Source organism: Silurus meridionalis, chromosome 7, assembly GCF_014805685.1.
Source record: "Silurus meridionalis isolate SWU-2019-XX chromosome 7, ASM1480568v1, whole genome shotgun sequence".
Lineage (NCBI taxonomy): Eukaryota > Metazoa > Chordata > Actinopteri > Siluriformes > Siluridae > Silurus > Silurus meridionalis.
This window is the reverse complement of record NC_060890.1, coordinates 28,142,195-28,164,370: the sequence shown is the minus strand read 5'-3', so window position 1 is coordinate 28,164,370 and position 22,176 is coordinate 28,142,195. Positions and strand designations below refer to the sequence as shown.

Genomic DNA, 22,176 nt, shown 5'->3' with positions numbered 1-22,176 from the left:
ATATATATATATATATATATATATATGTATATATAAAATCTTTATATCTTTATATCCTCATATATTCTTTTTTAAATATAGTTTTTATACTTTTTTTTTCTGCCTTCTTTTTTTTTTGTTTTTATATTTTTAATTTTTATTCTCCTTTTCCCCCCTATTTTATTCCCTAATGCCTGAACACTGTCAGGAAGACTATTCCAAAGTTTAGGAGCTAAATGTGAGAATGTTCTACCGCCTTTAGTGGACTTTGCTATTCTAGGAACTACTAGAAGTCCAGAGTTTTGAGATCTCAGGGAGCGTGATGGATTGTAGCGTGTTAAAAAAAAACTGGAGAGATACATGGAGAGAAACCATTTAGTGCTTTGTAGGTTAGTAGCAGTAGTTTGTAGTGGATTTGAAACTTAACAAGAAGCCAGTGTAGGGATGAGAAGATTGGGGTTATATGGTGATATTTTCTCGACCTTGTGAGATCTCTGGCTGCCGCATTCTGAACTAACTGAAGCTTGTTTATTAATGATGCAGGACATCCACCTAGTAATGCAATACAATAGTCTATTCTGGAGGTTATGAACGCCTGGACGAGCTTCTCTGCATCAGATATAGACATGTTTCTTAGGTTAGCAATATTTCTAAGGTGAAAGAAATATTGTCAAAATCAAATCAAATTAAATAAAATTTTATTTGTCACATACACATACATACAGGGTACGACATGCAGTGAAATGCTTTTTACGAAGGTCCGGCATGAGGGAATAGGATGTGGAGAAAAATAAAAAAAACAAAAAAAAAGAAGGCAGATAAATAAAGTATAAAAACTATATAAAATAAAATAAGATATATATACATGCCAGAGAAGCGTCAGCATTCACCATTCTGGAAGATGATGTTCTATAGTCCGTGATTGTTCTTAGTCCCTGCCACAGGCTCCTAGAGCCACCATGTTGAAACTGTGACTCAAGTTTCCTCCCGTAGTGCCGCTTTGCATCCTTCACCGCTCTGCGAACACTGTAAGACGCAGCCTTGTATTCATTCATGTCCCCGGTGGCGAGCCCCATGTTGTAGGCAGTGGAGCGAGATCTCAGAGCGTGAAGACTGTAATGAATGGATATTTTGTGTTGAGGATGAAAATGGGTTCCCTTTTGAGTCTGGTACGTCTCATGTATGCATCCTTATACTACCTTAGGGAGCTTAGTAGTTGAGGAATTCGGCTTTGTAATGGGATTCTGAAGTTCATGAGTTCGAATTCCAGCCACACCAAGCTGCCATTCCTGCACCCCTGAGCAAGACCCTTAACACCGTAGTTGCTTAGTTGCGTCAAAGAAATAAAAGCAAGTTGCTCTGAATAAAAGAATCTGCCAAATACCATATATTTAAATGTTTTTCCTTCACCATTGTCAACACTTACTTGCTTATTACAGATAAACTTACAGGGAAAAAACTTATAGACAATAAACATCTACATTTCATCTTTGCTGCCACAGTAATGTTTTGTTCAGAAGGTTGGTTTTGGTGTTTGGAATCAGTCTGCCTTCAACTCTTTGTCTAAATAATTATGTTTCTATGAGAATCCCTTTAGCATGCTGTCTACAATCTGGGAAGGAGCACAGCATCAAGAAAATCCCATGAAGTCAGATCTAATCTGATCTAATCCTTATCTGAGCAGACATGACAGGGTCATGTCTTTTAGGTTATACAGTTGTGTTTAAAATTATTCAACCCCCACTGAAATTGATTGTTTTGGTCGGTTTGACATTGATTATGATCATTCAGTCATCCTGCTTACAATTAAATCAAAGAGGCACGTGTAGGTCAGACAAATATAACATAACATTTATAATGAAATAACCACAAATGTCTTTTCTGAGCTCACATCATTATCAGTTTTATTCAACCCCCAAGTGACATTCAATCTTAGTACTTAGTACAACATCCTTTTACAGTTATAACAGCTTTTAAACGTGAAGCATAGCTTGACACAAGTGTCTTGCAGCGATCTACGGGTATCTTCGCCCATTCATCATGGGCAAAAGCCTCCAGTTCAGTCACATTCTTAGGCTTGCGCACTGCAACTGCTTTCTTTAAGTCCCACCAGAGGTTTTCAATCGGATTTAAGTCTGGTGACTGCGATGGCCACTTCAAAATGTTCCAGCCTTTAATCTGCAACCATGCTCTAGTGGACTTGGAGGTATGCTTGGGATCATTGTCCTGTTGAAAGGTCCAACGTCTTCCAAGCCAAGGTTTGTGACGGACTGCATCACATTGTCATCCAATATCTCCTGGTACTGAAGAGAATTCATGGTACCTTGCACACGCTGAAGCTTCCCAGTACCTGCAGAAGCAAAACAGCCCCAAAGCATGATTGACCCCGCCATGCTTCACAGTAGGCAAGGTGTTCTTTTCTTCATAGGCCTTGTTCTTCCTCCTCCAAACATAGCGTTGATCCATGGGCCCAAACAGTACTAATTTTGTTTCATCAGTCCACAGAACACTATCCCAAAACTTCTGTGGTTTGTCCACATGACTTTTGGCATACTGCAGTCGACTCTTCTTATTCTTTGGGGACAGCAAGGTGCGCCTGGGAGTTCTGGCATGGAGGCCTTCATTACGCAGGGTGCGCCGTATTGTCTGAGCAGAAACTTCAGTACCCACATCTGACAAATCTTTTCTCAGTTCCTCAGCAGTCACACGGGGACTTTTCTCCACTCTACGCTTCAGGTAGCGCACAGCAGTCGAAGTCAGCATCTTCTTTCTGCCACGACCAGGTAGCGTTTCAACAGTGCCCTTTGCCTTGAATTTGCGAATGATGCTTTCTATGGTGTCTCTTGGTATGTTTAACATCTTTGCAATCTTCTTATAGCCATTGCCCTTCCTGTGAAGAGTAATCACCTGTTCTCTTGTCTTCCTGGACCATTCTCTTGACCTCACCATGTTTGTAACCACACCAGTAAATGTCTAGAAGGAGCTGAGTATCACAGTCATTTTAAAGCTGCCTAATTGGTGCTTATTAGGCTTTATTGCTGCTCCCTGATATCCACAGGTGTTTTCAATACCTGATTGAAAACACATCATTGAACCTCTGTTCTTCAGAGTGGTAGTCTTTAAGGGGTTGAATAATTATGTCAATGAAGAATTCACAAAAGAAACATTTACTACTGTATTACAAAACTAATTGATGTCATTTTAGTTGCATATGGTTCTTTAAGAAGTCCTTGTAGGATTTCATTCTGAATACAATTACAAATGTACACGAAATTCCTTAAAACCATTTACAGCATTGGGGGTTGAATAATTTTGAACACAACTGTATGACAGTCATCAGACTAATGACCCAGACACATACACACTCTGTGAGAAATACCTGGGGGTCTGGGGTGTCTAGGGGGTCTTGGGGCTCAGTGTCTGATTGTTTCAGGGTTTAATGGATCCAAGCGTCTGGGGGCCCAAGGGTATAGGCGTCTGGGGGACCAAGGGTCTGGTGGGTTCCTGAGGGACTGGGGGGTCTTGGGGTAAAAGGGTTCTAGGTTTTGAAGACCTAGGGGTTTAAGGGTACCAGGGTCTGAGTGTCTGGGGAGTTTAAGGGTCCTAGGGAATATTCTGTGAATCCCATTTAAAAAGTTTATGAAAATCAAAAAGAAGCACTGATCTCAATCGTAGCTGTTCTCTGTGTTTGTGTGTATTAGTGGGTAGTGTGCATGTGTGTGTGTGTGTGTGTGTGTGTGTGTGTGTGTGTTAGTCAGGTCACACACACACACACACACACACACACCAAAATTATAAATGCAACACTTGTTTTTGTCACCATTTTTCATGAGCTGAACTCAAGGATCTGAGACTTTTTTCTATCTATACACCACAGGTTTATTTCTCTCAAATATTAAATGTGTAAATGTGTGTTAGTGATCACTTCTCCTTCACCCAGAGAATCATCACCTCACAGATGTGGCAGATCAGGACGCTGATTAACAGCATAATTACTGCACAGGTGTGTTTTAGACTGGACACAATAAAAGGTCACTCTAAACTGTACAGTTTTATTGTAATGGGGGTCTAAAAACCAGTCAGTATCTGTGACACCATTTACCTCACGCATTTTATCCTGTACAGTGAAGACTCTCTAAAGTGCCAGATGCCATCGAACGTGAGCATTTGAGTCGGTTACAATGACAAACTGCAGTCAGGTCGAGACCCAGATGAGGACGACGAGCTGCAGATGAGCTGCAGATGAGCTTCCCTGAGACACTTTTTGACAGTTTGAGCAGGAACACTTTGGTTATGTAAAGCGATTTCTGCAGCAGGTGATTGGGTGTCTGGTCTCAGACAATCTTGGAGGTGAAGATGCTGGATGTGGAGGTCCTGAAATTTCTCTGAAACGCCGTTTGAGACGGCTTATGGTAGAGAAATTAACATTCAATTCAGGAGCAACAGCTCTGGTGGACGTTCCTTCAGTCAGCATGTGGATCACACGCTCCCTCAACACCTGCAACATCTGTCACATCGTGCTGTGAGAAAACTGTACAGTTTAGACACGTGTGCAGTTATCATGCTGTTAATCAGCGTCCTGATCTGCTACACCTGTGAGGTGATGATTCTCTGGGTGAAGGAGAAGTGATCACTAACACACATTTACACATTTATCAACAAGATTTAAGAGAAATAAACCAGCTGTGGAGATAGAAAAAGTCTTAGACCTTTCAGTTTAGCAAAAAAAAAAAAAATGAGAGCAAAAACAAGTGTTGCGTTTATAATTTTGTTCAGTGTGTGTTATTATGTTGGGGACCCTGATTGCATTGTGGGAAAGGTTACATTTAAGGAGCAACTGATGACCTTCAAGTAATATCACACACACACACACACACACACACACACACACACACACACACACACACACACACACAGAGCTGAGCCATTTATTATGCGACTGTGACCTTCTCATGTGCTCTATAGGGATATGACTGTGTGTGTGTGTGTGTGTGTGTGTGTGTGTGTGTATACTGCTGAGCAGAATCTTGACGTCACAATGCTGACCAATCAGAATGTAGCAGGACATTAGGTGCTGATTAAGCTGTATTTCCCTCTCTTTCACACTTACACACACACACACACACACACACACAGTCTGAAATATTGGAAAAGCAAGGCCAAGTTCTATGGTTGAGGTTCTAATCCATTATCTCATAAAGTTAAACTGTGGTCAGAAATATTTGGACATCGGAACAGAGCAACAACTTTTTCATTTAAAAAACTGGGCAGCTGAGAGTTTAGGACTTTGATTGATTAAGGGCCCCTGAGCAAGGCCCCTAAACCTAAACTGCTTAGTTATTTGATGAGAAAACTGGAATCACTCTGGATAAGGACATCTACCAAATTCCATAAGTGTAAACTTGACTGTCAGGTGTGTGCTGTTGCCCAGGTATGAGTTTTTAGACTAAATGTCGACTTGTGACGGGTTGTTCATGAACAATTTGCTCATTTTGAATGAGACTTTATTGTGACTCAGAAGAACGAGTCGTCTCAAAGAGTGATTTGTAATTTTCTACTGGACGCGCACGAGTGTGAGATGCAGGTTATATACAGGAAACAGAAGTAAATAGTTAATCTCATGAGTCCTCTGGTCCAAGTCGTTCATTCTTTCATCACGTGACTCCCATATACTCTATAAAGAAGGAGATTAAAGGATTAAAGGAACAAAATGAACTAAACGACTAAAAAAAGAAGGTTTTTCCTGTGAAAACAGCATTTGATATTAAAATGCATAAACCACCAGGACCAGAAAGCTGTCCATGGGAAAAACTTTGAAATCTTGAACATACACCAATCAGCAATATTAACACCACCTGTTAATGTCTATAGGATCGCAACAGACGTTTAAAATCTTGTGAGGAGGACCATCACTGGATCAGATATGATTGTTCAGACGATCTCACAGACGCTTGATCAGATTGGAATCTGTGAAATCTGGAGGATGAGTCAACAGCACGGTTCCTGAACAGTGTTTTGCAGTGTGGATATGAAGGAAGAGTTTTCCTGCGAACACGGTAAAAGAAATGGGAGTTATTTTAGACTCCAACTTGTCTTTCAAAAATCATATCAACCAAGTCACAAAAACAGCCTTCTTTCACCTCAGAATTATTTCTAAGCTAAGAAACATGTTGTCTATATCTGATGCAGAGAAGCTTGTCCATGCGTTCATAACCTCCAGACTGGACTATTGTAATGCATTACTAGGTGAATGTCCTGCATCTTTAATAAACAAGCTTCAGTTAGTTCAGAATGCGGCAGCAAGAGTTCTTACATGATCAAGAAAATATGATCATATAACCCCGATCTTATCGTCCCTACACTGGCTTACTGTTAAGTTACAAATCCACTACAAACTACTGCTTCTTACTTAACACTAAATGGTTTATCTCCATGTATCTCTCCAGTCTTTTAACACGCTACAATCCGTCACGCTCCCTGAGATCTCAAAACTCTGGACTTCTAGTAGTTCCTAGAATAGCAAAGTCCACTAAAGGTGGAAGAACATTCTCACATTTAGCTCTTAAACTCTGGAATAATCTTCCTGACAGTGTTCGGGGCTCAGACACACTCTCCCAGTTTAAGTGCAGATTAAAAATTTATGTTTTTAGCAAAGCCTACACCTAACACACATCACATCATAACCTTGTGCTCCAGAACATCTGATCACATCACATTATCAACTTGTGCTGTTAATATCATGAACAGCAGCTACGCTAATTCCACTCCACTGCTTCTATTTCTCTCCCCATCCCGAGGCACCCTCAGGTTGCTCCAGCTCCAGTCACATCCAGTCACATTGGGTGACGTAGCTTCCTGTGTTTGACTTGTTTGCCGCGAGTTCCGTGTTTGTATTCGTGTTTATATTCGTTTGTTTGTTTTTTTCTCTTTTAATAATCCTAAATTGTTTGTCTTCCTGACTTGTGACTGTAGTCAGTTAAGCTCGACTACCACTATATCTTCTCTCACTTTATCTTATTTGTGTATCCGAAATCTGTTCGTGATTATGAGCACTATGCCGGCTGTGTGTCTGACTTTGAGCACAGGTGAGGACTCGTTCGATTTGCAAACGGTGGCGTTGGAGATGGAGGTTTTGGAGAAACAGATTCGCGAGCTGCATGAAAAGCATGCCCGGCTGCGAGAGTGGAAAGCGGCGCTGGAAACATCCCGGGCGGACGCACTCGTCCCAGGTAAATTCCGGGTTGAACCTAACGCTCCCAGCACCTCAACTCCGCGTGTTTCTCTGCCCAGACCCAGCGCACCTACAACTCCGGCAAAGGTGCAACATGGACCCTGGATGCGGCAGCAGCGGAAGAGACAAGCAAAGCCCGGTCGAGGGCGTCTCCCCGCCACCACTACAGGCCTTGAGATCTCGACCGAGAACCGCTTCGCCCCTCTCCGCGAGGCGGAACGCGACACTGTGATTCTCGGAGATTCCATCGTCCGGCATGTCCGCGCTACGAGCTAAAGGTAAGGTGCACACTCGCTGTTTTCCTGGTGCTCGTGTTCTTGATGTCGCTGCGCAGGTACCCGCGGTCCTGAAGGAGAACTTGGAGCGGTTGTTCTTCATGCCGGAACGAACGACACCAGGCTGAGACAAACGGAGGTATTAAAGAGGATTTCAGGATCCTGGTGGAGACGGTACGCAGCACATCACCCACAATGAGGATCATAGTGTCAGGACCTCTTCCCACTTACCAGCGAGGGGCTGAGAAGTTTAGTAGACTTTTAGCTCTAAATGAATGGTTACAGTCATGGTGTCGAGAACATAAACTTCTCTTTGTTAATAACTGGAACTGTTTCTGGGAGCGTCCTAGGTTCTTCCGCCCTGATGGCCTGCACCCCAGCAGAGTTGGAGCAGCAGTGCTATCAGATAACATCTCTAGGATACTTCACACCATCTGACTGGTAAGACATCAGGAAATCTTCGACAATGAGAACACGCATACAACAGACCAAATAGTTACAAGTTCACACACAGCCCAGTTTATAGAAACCGTATCTATCCCTCGTGTAGCAAAACCAAGAAGTAAATACACAAGATCCAGAAACAATCTCATTGAAGTTAAAACTGAAAATGCCAGATAAACAAACACCAAAAGTTTTAAAGTTTGGTCTTTTAAACATTAGATCACTTGCACCCAAAGCACTGATTATAAATGAGATGATCACGGATAATAATCTCGATGCACTCTGTCTCACTGAGACCTGGATTAAACCAGGTGATTATATGGGTCTAAACGAGTCGACACCGTCAGGATATGTTTATAAGCATGAGCCCGTCAGACTGGTCGTGGGGGGGGTGTAGGAACCATTTATACTGCTTCTCTTAATGTTAGTCAGATGTTAGGATTCAGCTTTAAATCATTTGAAGTGCTCGTTCTTAAAGTTGTACTTTCGGACATACATAGTAAACTCGCTCTGGTCACCGTGTACAGACCCCCAGGACCCTACGCTGATTTTCTTCAAGAGTTTGCTTGTTTTCTATCAGACCTCTTGATCAATTTTGATAAAGTGCTGCTTGTAGGAGATTTTAATATTCATGTAGATGATGTAAACGATGCTCTAGGATTATCATTTGTTGACTTATTAAACTCTTTTGGGGTTAAACAAAACGTCACCAGACCAACTCATCGCTTTAACCACACACTAGACTTAATAATATCCCACGGAGCAGACGTCACTGATATAGATATTTTACCTCAGAGTGATGACATCACAGACCATTACCTCATACTGTACACACTACCGGTAGAGCAGATTAGCCGTGTTGCACCACGTTATCGACCTGGTAGGACTATTGTTCCAACCACTAAGGACAGATTCATAAATAACCTGCCTGATTTATCTCAATTTCTCACTAAACCCATAACTACTAATAATCTTGATGAGATAACTAAGAACATAGACCTTATCCTCACTAGCACATTAGACACCGTTGCCCCTATCCGGTTAAAAAAGGTTAGAGACCAAGCACCTGCATCTTGGTATAATAGTCATACACATGCCCTCAAGAGAACAGCACGTAATCTGGAGAAAATGGAGGAAAACTAAATTGGAGGTATTTAGAATCGCGTATAAAGACAGTATGCTCAGCTACAGGCAGGCGCTAAAAGCTGCTAGAGCTGAACACCTGAGCAAACTTATAGAAAACAACAAAACAATCCCAGGTTCCTTTTCAGTACAGTAGCTAAACTAACTACAAATCAGGGCTCTGAAAATTGTGTTCCATCACAGTTTAGTAGTGAGGACTTTATGATTTTCTTCACTGAAAAAATAGATAACATTAGAAAAACAATTGTGGCAGTTCAACCTCTTACAGCATCTCCTGAGACAGTGTTACCTTCAACTCCACAACTCCACTGTTTTACATGTATAGGACAGGAAGAGCTGTATAATGTTATTGCCAAAGCTAAATCGACAACATGTCAGTTAGATCCAATTCCTACTAAATTACTGAAGGAAGTGTTATATACAACTGGTGAGCCTCTTCTAAATATTATTAACTCCTCACTATCTTTAGGTCACGTCCTAAATCCCTCAAGTTAGCAGTTATTAAGCCCCTCATTAAAAACCTAATCTGGATCCAAACACGTTATCAAATTACAGACCAATTTCAAATCTCCCATTTATGTCTAAGATTTTAGAAAAGATTGTCGCTGCACAGTTATGTTCCTACCTGCAAGAGAACAATATCTTTGAAGAATTTCAGTCAGGTTTCAGGCTCCATCATAGCACAGAAACTGCTCTAGTTAAAATAACTAATGACCTGTTTTTAGCTTCAGACCAAGGCTTCATTTCGCTGTTGGTTTTACTAGATCTTAGTGCTGCATTCGACACTATAGACCATGATCTCCTCCTAGATCGCTTACAAAATTACATCGGCATTCAGGGACAGGCATTAAGCTGGTTTAAATCCTACCTGTCCGATCGTTACCATTTCGTAGATTTGAATGGAGAGCTATCCAGGCTAATGCAAGTAAATTATGGCGTGCAAGGTTCAGTTCTAGGACCCCTGCTCTTCACAATATACATGCTTCCGTTAGGAAATATTATTAGAAGGCATGGAATTAGCTTCCATTGTTATGCTGATGATACTCAGCTATATATTTCATCTAAACCAGGCGATACAGCTCAATTAACCCGGATGACTGAGTGTGTTAAGGAACTAAGAGATTGGATGACCCATAACTTTCTACTTTTAAATTCTGATAAGACTGAGATTTTGCTCATCGGCCCAAAAACTGGTATACAGATGCTCCAGCATCTCAACCTGCATTTAGACGGATGTTCTGTAACCACTAGTTCAACGGTAAAAGACCTGGGTGTTATTTTAGACAGCGACTTGTCTTTCAAAAATCACATCAATCAGGTTACAAAACAGCCTTCTTTCACCTTAGAAATATTTCTAAGCTAAGAAATATGTTGTCTATATCCGATGCAGAGAAGCTCGTCCATGCGTTTATGACCTCCAGAATAGACTACTGTAATGCGTTACTAGGTGGATGTCCTGCTTCATTAATAAACAAGCTTCAGTTAGTCCAGAATGCAGCAGCCAGAGTTCTTACAAGGTCAAAAAAATATGATCACATAACCCCGATCTTATCGTCCCTACATTGGCTTCCTGTTAAGTTTCGAATAGACTACAAACTATTACTTCTCACTTATAAAGCACTAAATGGTTTGGCTCCGTGTATCTATCCAGTCTTTTAACACGCTACAATCCGCCACGCTCCTGAGATCTCAAAACTCTGGGCTTCTAGTAGTTCCTAGAATAGCAAAGTCCACTAAAGGTGGTAGAGCATTTTCACATTTAGCTCCTAAACTCTGGAATAGTCTTCCTGACGGTGTTCGGGGCTCAGACACACTCACCCAATTTAAGTGTAGATTAAAACGTATCTTTTAGCAAAGCCTACACATAACACACATCACATCATAACCTTGTGCTCCAGAACATCTGATCACATGCACATTATCAACTTGTGCTGTTAATATCATGAACAGCAGCTACGCTAATTCCTCTCCACTGCTTCTCTTTCTCTCCCCATCCCGAGGCATCCTGAGGTTGCTCCAGCTCCAGTCACCTCCCACCTCGTGATGATTACGGACCTTTAAAGAAGTAGCTGCCGAACTCACAAACATCCTGAACCATCTAGAGACGTACCAGTGCCATTTGGATCCCACTACATGTGTGGAGTTTTGACATTGGACCTCCTGGAGTGTTTAAAGGCTCTGGCATGGAGAAGCTGATGCTGGATCTGTGGTGATCACAAATGCTGAGCTTATAAAACTCGGAGCTACTAACCATATAGACTGTTTAAGACTGCAGAAAGAACATTACTTATAATCTTATACTCCAGTAATCATGTTAGTTCTCACTCTCCAGTGTTCTGTATTGTTGAAAGATTTATGATCAAACTCTTGATGTCACCCAGATGAGGATGGGTTCCCCTTTTGAGTCTGGTTCCTCTCAAGGTTTCTTCCTCATAACATCTAAGGGAGTTTTTCCTTGCCACAGTCGCCACGGCTTGCTCATCAGGGACAAATGCACACCATTCACCATCACTGTTGATTTGTGTAAAGCTGCTTTGAGACAATGTCTGTTGTGAAAAGCGCTATACAAATAAACTTGACTTGACTTGACTTGTTAATAACTGGAACTGTTTCTGGGAGCGTCCTAGGTTCTTCCGCCCTGATGGCCTGCACCCCAGCAGAGTTGGAGCAGCAGTGCTATCAGATAACATCTCCAGGATACTTCACACCATCTGACTAGTAAGACATCAGGAAATCTTCGACAATGAGAACATTTATACAACAAACCAAATAGTTACAAGTTCACACACAGCCCAGTTTATAGAAACTGTATCTATTCCTCGTGTAGCAAAACCAAGCAGTAAATACACAAGATCCAGAAACAATCACATTGAAGTTAAAACTGAAAAATGCCAGATAAACAAACACCAAAAAGTTTTAAAGTTTGGTCTTTTAAACATTAGATCACTTGCACCCAAAGCACTGATTATAAATGAGATGATCACAGAGAATAATCTCGATGCACTCTGTCTCACTGAGACCTGGATTAAACCAGGTGATTATATGGGTCTAAACGAGTCGACACCGTCAGGATATGTTTATAAGCATGAGCCCCGTCAGACTGGTCGTGGGGGGGGTGTAGGAACCATTTATACTGCTTCTCTTAATGTTAGTCAGATGTTAGGATTCAGCTTTAAATCATTTGAAGTGCTCGTTCTTAAAGTTGTACTTTCAGACATACATAGTAAACTCGCTCTGGTCACCGTGTACAGACCCCCAGGGCCCTACGCTGATTTTCTTCAAGAGTTAGCTTGTTTTCTTTCAGACCTCTTGATCGATTTTGATAAAGTGCTGCTTGTAGGAGATTTTAATATTCATGTAGATGATGTAAACGATGCTCTAGGATTATCATTTGTTGACTTATTAAACTCTTTTGGGGTTAAACAAAACGTCACCAGACCAACTCACCGTTTTAACCACACACTAGACTTAATAATATCCCACGGAGCAGACGTCACTGATATAGATATTTTACCTCAGAGTGATGACATCACAGACCATTACCTCATACTGTACACACTACCGGTAGAGCAGATTAGCCGTGTTGCACCACGTTATCGACTTGGTAGGACTATTGTTCCAACCACTAAAGACAGATTCATAAATAACCTGCCTGATTTATCTCAATTTCTCACTAAACCCATAACTACTAATAATCTTGATGAGATAACTAAGAACATAGACCTTATCCTCACTAGCACATTAGACACCGTTGCCCCATCCGGTTAAAAAAGGTTAGAGAACAAGCACCTGCACCTTGGTATAATAGTCATACACATGCCCTCAAGAGAACAGCACGTAATCTGGAGAGAAAATGGAGGAAAACTAAATTGGAGGTATTTAGAATCACGTATAAAGACAGTATGCTCAGCTACAGACGGGCGCTAAAAGCTGCTAGAGCTGAACACCTGAGCAAACTTATAGAAAACAACAAAAACAATCCCAGGTTCCTTTTCAGTACTGTAGCTAAACTAACTACAAATCAGGGCTCTGAAAATTGTGTTCCATCACAGTTTAGTAGTGAGGACTTTATGAATTTCTTCACTGAAAAAATAGATAACATTAGAAAAACAATTGTGGCAGTTCAACCTCTGACAGCATCTCCTGAGACAGTGTTACCTTCAACTCCACAACTCCACTATTTTACATGTATAGGACAGGAAGAGCTGTATAATGTTATTGCCAAAGCTAAATCGACAACATGTCAGTTAGATCCAATTCCTACTAAATTACTGAAGGAAGTGTTATATACAACTGGTGAACCTCTTCTGAATATTATTAACTCCTCACTATCTTTAGGTCACGTCCCTAAATCCCTCAAGTTAGCAGTTATTAAGCCCCTCATTAAAAAACCTAATCTGGATCCAAACACGTTATCAAATTACAGACCAATTTCAAATCTCCCATTTATGTCTAAGATTTTAGAAAAGATTGTCGCTGCACAGTTATGTTCCCACTTGCAAGAGAACAATATCTTTGAAGAATTTCAGTCAGGTTTCAGGCCCCATCATAGCACAGAAACTGCTCTAGTTAAAATAACTAATGACCTGTTTTTAGCTTCAGACCAAGGCTTCATTTCGCTGTTGGTTTTACTAGATCTTAGTGCTGCATTCGACACTATAGACCATGATCTCCTCCTAGATCGCTTACAAAATTACATCGGCATTCAGGGACAGGCATTAAGCTGGTTTAAATCCTACCTGTCTGATCGTTACCATTTCGTAGATTTAAATGGAGAGCTATCCAGGCTAATGCAAGTAAATTATGGCGTGCCGCAAGGTTCAGTTCTAGGACCCCTGCTCTTCACAATATACATGCTTCCGTTAGGAAATATTATTAGAAGGCATGGAATTAGCTTCCATTGTTATGCTGATGATACTCAGCTATATATCTCATCTAAACCAGGCGATACAGCTCAATTAACCCGGATAACTGAGTGTGTTAAGGAAGTAAGAGATTGGATGACCCATAACTTTCTACTTTTAAATTCTGATAAGACTGAGATTTTGCTCATCGGCCCAAAAACTAGTATACAGACGCTCCAGCATCTCAACCTGCACTTAGACGGATGTTCTGTAACCACTAGTTCAACGGTAAAAGACCTGGGTGTTATTTTAGACAGCGACTTGTCTTTCAAAAATCACATCAATCAGGTTACAAAAACAGCCTTCTTTCACCTTAGAAATATTTCTAAGCTAAGAAATATGTTGTCTATATCCGATGCAGAGAAGCTCGTCCATGCGTTTATGACCTCCAGAATAGACTACTGTAATGCGTTACTAGGTGGATGTCCTGCTTCATTAATAAACAAGCATTTATCACATTTAGCTCCTAAACTCTGGAATAGTCTTCCTGACGGTGTTCGGGGCTCAGACACACTCACCCAATTTAAGTGTAGATTAAAAACGTATCTTTTTAGCAAAGCCTACACATAACACACATCACATATCATAACCTTGTACTCCAGAACATCTGATCACATGCACATTATCAACTTGTGCTGTTAATATCATGAACAGCAGCTACGCTAATTCCTCTCCACTGCTTCTCTTTCTCTCCCCATCCCGAGGCATCCTGAGGTTGCTCCAGCTCCAGTCACCTCCCACCTCGTGATGATTACGGACCTTTAAAGAAGTAGGAGCCGAACTCACAAACATCCTGAACCATCTAGAGACGTACCAGTGCCATTTGGATCCCGCTACATGTGTGGAGTTTTGACATTGGACCTCCTGGAGTGTTTAAAGGCTCTGGCATGGAGAAGCTGATGCTGGATCTGTGGTGATCACAAATGCTGAGCTTATAAAACTCGGAGCTACTAACCATATAGACTGTATAAGACTGCAGAAAGAACATTACTTATAATCTTATACTCCAGTAATCATGTTAGTTCTCACTCTCCAGTGTTCTGTATTGTTGAAAGATTTATGATCAAACTCTTGATGTCACCCAGATGAGGATGGGTTCCCCTTTTGAGTCTGGTTCCTCTCAAGGTTTCTTCCTCATAACATCTAAGGGAGTTTTTCCTTGCCACAGTCGCCACGGCTTGCTCATCAGGGACAAATGCACACCATTCACCATCACTGTTGATTTGTGTAAAGCTGCTTTGAGACAATGTCTGTTGTGAAAAGCGCTATACAAATAAACTTGACTTGACTTGACTTGACATCCCACCTCATGAAGTTAATGGACCTTTGAAGAAGTAGATGCCGAACTCGCAAACATCCCGTACCATCTAGAGACGTACCAGTGCCAATTGGATCCCACTACATGTGTGGTTTTGACATTGGACCTCCTGGAGTGTTTAAAGGCTCTGGCATGGAGAAGCTGATGCTGGATCTGTGATTATCACAAATGTTGAGCTCAGTAGCTCCTAGTTTTATAACCATAAAGACTGTAAAAGACTGTAGAAAGAACATTACTTATAATCACACACTCCAGTGCTCATGTTAGTTCTCACTCTCCAGTGTTCTGTGTTGTTAAAAGATTAATGATCAAACTCTTGATGTCACCCAAATGAGGATGGGTTCCCCTTTTGAGTCTGGTTCCTCTCAAGGTTTCTTCCTCATAACATCTAAGGGAGTTTTTCCTTGCCACAGTCGCCATGGCTGATCAGCAGGGATAAATACACACCATTCACCTTGACTGTTGATTTCTGTAAAGCTGCTTTGAGACAGTGTCTGTTGTGAAAAGCACTATAGAAATAAACTTGACTTGACACTGTGAATAGGGAATGCTGTCTCAATGAAGGGGTGTAACTGCACCCTGGCTATCAGAAGTTTTGCGCAGCAATAAACAAGATAACAGATCTGCAGAGAGGAAGTGCAGAGAGAATTGCTCGAGCAGCCAAGCTGTCATCTGTATTTATCTTCCTGGACCTTTCAGTAGCATTTGACACAGTCAACCACACGACTCTCCTGTCAACCCTCAAGAGCCTCGGTATCCATGGAACAGCATAAGAATGGTTTGCTTCCTACCTGGAAGGTCGCTCATACCAGGTAACATGAAGGGGATCCACATCTGCCTTGTGCAGACTCACCACAAGGCTCGGTACATGGTCCCCTCTTTTTCTCACTCTATACCCACTCCATTGGTGAAGTCATATCCTCACATGGCTTTTCTTACCACTGCTATGCAGATGACACTCAACTAATCTTTTCTTTCCCTCCAGCAGATACCACAGCTTCCGTTCAGATCTCGGCATGCTTGACAGACATATCTGTCAAGCATATACATAACAGAACTGCTGGTCATCCCAGGTGATTTTATCTCCAGGTCAAGATCTCCAAATATCTCTTCATGACTCTTTGCTCTCCTCTTCAGCCACTAATCGTAACCTTGGGGTAACTATGGACAATGAACTGTCCTTCTTCCCACAATAAATTCCCACATTCGTTAATTCCTGTCAATTTCTTCTCTACAGCATACAAAGGATTCAACCATTTCTGTCCAAACAGGCTGCCCAGGTGCTTGTTCAGTCTCTTGTCATTTCTAGACTGGACTACTGCAACTCTCCACTGCAAATGATCCAAAACACGTCTTGTGTTCAATCAGCCCAAGTTCTCCCACACGACCGCATTTATACAGATTCTCGCTGAGTCAGTGTTAGCATTTTTACTGTCACAGATGCTAATAAAGACATAGATAGTTTCGAGTTAGCATCAGCAGCAGTGTTGTAGAAGGTGGTTATAAAAGCAGAGTCCAATCTGGGTCAGGGTTAGCATTGTTAGCATAGCATTAGCATTGTAATGAATCCGGATTAACAGAATGCTCATTTGAATGTCTGAGATTAGCCTGGAGAAGGATTATGGGAAAAAAATAGCAAAACTGTGAGAATTAGCATTAGCATGGATTTATTTATTTATTTATTTATTTATTAATTCTCTGTGCTAATGTAGCTCACAAATGTTTTATCTTTTCTCTTTCTATCTGCTGCCTCTGGGTGAAATTATACATAAACATGGGATTCGCTTCCATTGCTATGCTGATGACACACAGCTGTATATTTCAGCAAAGCCAGATGAGAGAGATCAGCTTAACAATGTTGAGGAGTGTGTAAAGGACATTAGACAGTGGATGCTTGATAACTTTCTTCTGCTTAACTCAGATAAGACAGAAGAACTTTTACTAGGACCACATGCAGCTAGAAGTAAACTTTCTGATTCTGTAGCATCTCTGGATGGTGTTTCTGTCTCAGTGTGTACAGCAGTCAAAGACCTTGGTGTGATTATTGACCCGAGTCTTTCCTTTGAGTCTCACGTGAATAATATCACCAGGATCTCCTTCTTTCACCTTAGAAATGTTGCTAAAATTAGAAATATGTTACAGGATGCAGAAAAACTAGTTAATGCTTTTGTAACATCTAGATTAGACTACTGTAACGCTTTACTGTCTGGGTGTTGGAGTAAGTGCAGAAATAAGCTTCAGTTAGTTCAGAATGCAGCAGCAAGAGTCCTCACTAGATCTAGAAAATACGACCACATCACCCCTGTTTTAATCATCTACACTGCTCCCAATTACATCTCACACTGATTATAAAATACTACTACTGACGTATAAAGCACTTAACGCTCTCACGCTGCAGTATCTGAGTGAACTTCTGTACCAGTATGATCCTCCACGCCTACTTAGATCAAAAGGTGCAGGCTATTTGTTGGTACCTCAAATAATGAAGACTCCACCAGGGGGCAGATGTTTCTCTTATAAACCCCACAGTTATGGAACAACCTTCCAATCAGTGTTCGGGACTCAGACACAGTCTCAGTGTTCAAGTCGAGGCTGAACACATATTTATTTAGTGGAGTCTTTAGTCAGTAGGTGTTTGTGAGGTAAAGGAGCAGATCTGGAGGGATCATGGATATGGAGTGTTTGGTGAACTGGGATATTTGGATGCTGTCGTCTCCTCACTCTCACACGTTCATTTAGGTTTGTTGATGGTGGTGTGGTGGGTCGTCTCTTATCCCAGAGATCCTCATGTCTGTGTTTCCTTCTGCTTCTCCCTTTTAGTTCTGCTGCCAGAGTGAATCTTACCAGAGTCCAAACTGCACAGTGACATTAACTTTCATACAACAATAAAGACACATAATAATCCATATCATTCTCTTCCTGTCACCCTCTTCTCTCTCTCTCTCTCTCTCTCTCTCTCTGTGCAGCTGGGGATGTTTCTCATCAACACCTTGGGTGGTTCCATGAAATTCCGGAGTAAGAACGGGAGCTTTGAGGATGGATTTAGATTTGGATTGTAGTTAATATCAACAGTCTGCTACACTGACTCAGGACTACAGTTTGCTCTGATCTCCATCACTGCTCCTCAACATCGTTTATCTGTAATAAATGGACATTTGGTGGCACCCAGATGAGGATGAGGTTCCCTCTTGGGTCTGGTTCCTCTCAAGGTTTCTTCCTTCTGCATCTCAGGAAGTTTTTCCTTCACCACAGTCTCCACCGACTTGTGCATCAGGAACAAACTTACACTTATCACCACATTATCTGTGTAAAGCTGCTCTGAGACAATGTTTATTATTAAAAGCTCAATACAAATGACCATGAATTAAATTGATTCTATCAGCGGGCGATTCCGGGGCAACACCTAAAGCTCAGATAAATTACCGTAATAAAGACAGACGAATACCAAACATTTAAACTCCACAGTGACAGTTCACCAGAGCAGAAACTGCCATCTGTCTCTCTCTACACACACACACACACAGTCCTTTCTCTCACACACACACACACACACACAGTCTTTTCTCTCTCTTACACACAGTCTTCTCTCTCTCTTACACACACACACACACACAGTCTCTCTCTCTCTCACACACACATAGTCTTTTCTCTCTCTCTCACACACACACACACACACACACACACAGTTTTCTCTCTCACACACAGTCTTTCTCTCTCTCTACACACACACAGTCTTCACTCTCACACACACACACAAACACACACAGTCCTTTCTCTCTCTCACACACACGCACACACAGTCTTCTCTCTCTCAAACACACACACACACACACACACACACACACACACACACACACAGTCTTTCTCTCTCTTACACACACACACACACACACACACACACACACACACAGTCTTCTCTCTACACACACACACACACACACACAGTCTTCTCTCTCACACACATAGTCTTTTCTCTCTCTCTCACACACACACACACACACACACACACAGTTTTCTCTCTCACACACAGTCTTTCTCTCTCTCTACACACACACAGTCTTCACTCTCACACACACACACAAACACACACAGTCCTTTCTCTCTCTCACACACACGCACACACAGTCTTCTCTCTCTCAAACACACACACACACACACACACACACACACACACACACACACAGTCTTTCTCTCTCTTACACACACACACACACACACACACACACACACACACAGTCTTCTCTCTACACACACACACACACACACACAGTCTTCTCTCTCACACACATAGTCTTTTCTCTCTCTCTCACACACACACACACACACACACACAGTTTTCTCTCTCTCTCACACACAGTCTTTTCTCTCTCTTACACACACACAGTCTTCACTCTCACACACACACACACACACACACACACACACACACACACACACACACACAGTCCTTTCTCTCTCTCACACACACACACACAGTCTTCTCTCTCACACACACACATACACACACACACACACACACACACACACACACACAGTCTTTTCTCTCTTACACACACACACACACACACAGTCTTCTCTCTCTTACACACACACACACACACAGACACAGCCTTCTCTCTCTCTTACACACACACACACACACACAGTCGTCTCTCTCTCTTACACACACACACACACACACACACACAATCTTCTCTCTCTCACACACACACACACACACACACACACAATCTTCTCTCTCTCTACACACACACACACACACACACACACACACACACACACAGTCTTCTCTCTCTTACACACACACACACATCTTCTCTCTCTCTTACACACACAGTCTTCTCTCTCTTACACACACACACACACACACACACACACACACACACAGACACACAGTCTTTTCTCTCTCTCTTACACACACACACACACACACACAGTCTTCTCTCTCTCACTCTCTTTAGTATCTGTCCATCTGTTTAATTCATACAGCACCTGTTCTACCTCTAAACACAGATTAATTACACACATCCCAATTTTTTTTCTCTCTCTTTCTCTCTCTCTCTGTAGGACAGCAGATGCAGCCCTCATCTTTCATCCCACCTGGTGTGGAAGTTCTTTTCTTCTCTCTCACCTCCCTTGATCTCTCTTTTTATTCTCTGCATTTCTTTTTTCTTTCTTTAAATACTGATAATTATGCTCTCAGAGGGCGGAGTTAGTTTGCTCTGTAGGAGTGCAGCAGAATTATTATTACCAGAAAGAAAGGATGGAGTGTCTGTCTTTCTCTCTTTTCACCCTGTGTTTTTCTGTTTCTCTCTCTGGAGGAGGGCACATTGTTCCCTGTTCCTACATAGTGCACTACTCTGAGTGTTTCAGAACAGGTGGGTGTGTAGATTGAAGTCTAACAGCATAATTATGATCAATCAAACTAACAACAAATAATATTCCTGTTAAAGAGAAAAATACTGGAAATATCCAAAGCAATCTGAAGAATCCCTCAATGCACTCCAACTGCTTATTGAACTGTACAGAGACCAGATGAATCAGTTGAGTGCTGGATGAATAATTTCTGTTACTCTGGCCCATGGGTGCAGGATTTATTTCTCCATGCAGGGATTCTGATCAGAGTTTGTGTTTGGACATGTGTTGGACGAATTTGACTCCTGACTCAACATCTTTACTTCATTCTGCTCAAAAATAAAAAATTAAATAAAAAGTGTTAGTTAATTTCTGTGAGGGCCACTGGAGGGCGACTCTGTCCCCTGACTGCATTTCCTGTCTGTCTAACTTCAGGTGTGTGTTATCCAGTACAGTAGTGTAGTGATCAGAACTCAGGACAGTAAACTGGGCGTGGCCACCTGGGTTCAGAACAAGCATATAATGGCAAAAATATGAATAGTTTAAATTCTCCAGCCAATGATTCATGGAAGAACAAATGTAGAAGCTTTGGCATGACAAATCATTCTGGTCTACCACATTTGACTCCCTGTACAACAGTAGGATCTTTTAGCCTCAGTTCCCAGTCAGTGGCTATAAACTTCAAGAATGCAGGTCCCTTCTCACAGCCCCCCCGTCCACTACATCTGCCTCTTTCAACACAACTACCTGCATCTCCTCCCTCACCACATCCATGTTTATTCAGCTTGCACATTTCTTAAATTCTATAATATTATAACCTTCCACTTCTGCACATTTCCTCTTCAATGCCACAGCCTTAGAACATCTATCTGTAATTCTATACAATGTCCACATGTATCTGCACTGTTACAGACATTATATATTTATTCACTGTAAATATGCTACATATTTATCTTCACTATTTGCACTTCTGGTTGATGCCAAACTGCATTTTATTGCTGTGTACCTGTACAATGCAATAAAGATTAATTGATCGATCTTAAGTATCTCAATCGCTACAAATCCTTTTCTCAGCAGAATCTTATTAAAAATTATATTAATTATAACAATTATACAATAAAGCTGTTCAGAGTTAGGGGCCTTACTCCAGGGCCCAACAGTAGCAGCTTAGTGATGCTGGGATTTGTAATCAGGACCTTGAGATGAGAAGTCCAACATCTAAACCACTGAGATATCACTCTCTCTCCCCTTACATCAAGTGGAGCCACAGAATGACATAAGAAGTGGTGCATCTACTGCAGAACTCCACGTCATCAACCTCAGAACTTTAACCAAACACACACCCCTGTGAGGGAATGGAAATAATGTGTGGTGGTCAACAGGTCTACAAAGTGGAGATCATTTTACCAGTGACATCTCAGAGGTAACTAATCATTTGACGCACAATACATTAGTAGACACCAGAGCCATGGATTTCATGAATATTCATCAAGCCTAGTAAAAATATTTGGAGACACCCATACTATC

The 22,176-nt window shown here is 41.6% G+C and overlaps 1 protein-coding gene across 3 annotated transcripts in view; it reads right to left on the bottom strand.

Moving 5' to 3' along the window:
- LOC124388393 (protein sidekick-2-like) overlaps positions 1-22,176 on the bottom strand; it is a 263,177-nt gene that overhangs the window by 165,798 nt on the left and 75,203 nt on the right. The window contains exon 1 of one of the 3 annotated variants that reach the window (XM_046852960.1): positions 5,835-6,024. The exons of the other annotated variants lie outside the window; for them this stretch is intronic. The gene's annotated coding sequence lies outside the window, so the exon portion shown is untranslated. Of the gene's footprint in view, positions 1-5,834; positions 6,025-22,176 lie in introns of those variants that run through there. 3 annotated transcript variants of the gene reach the window in all.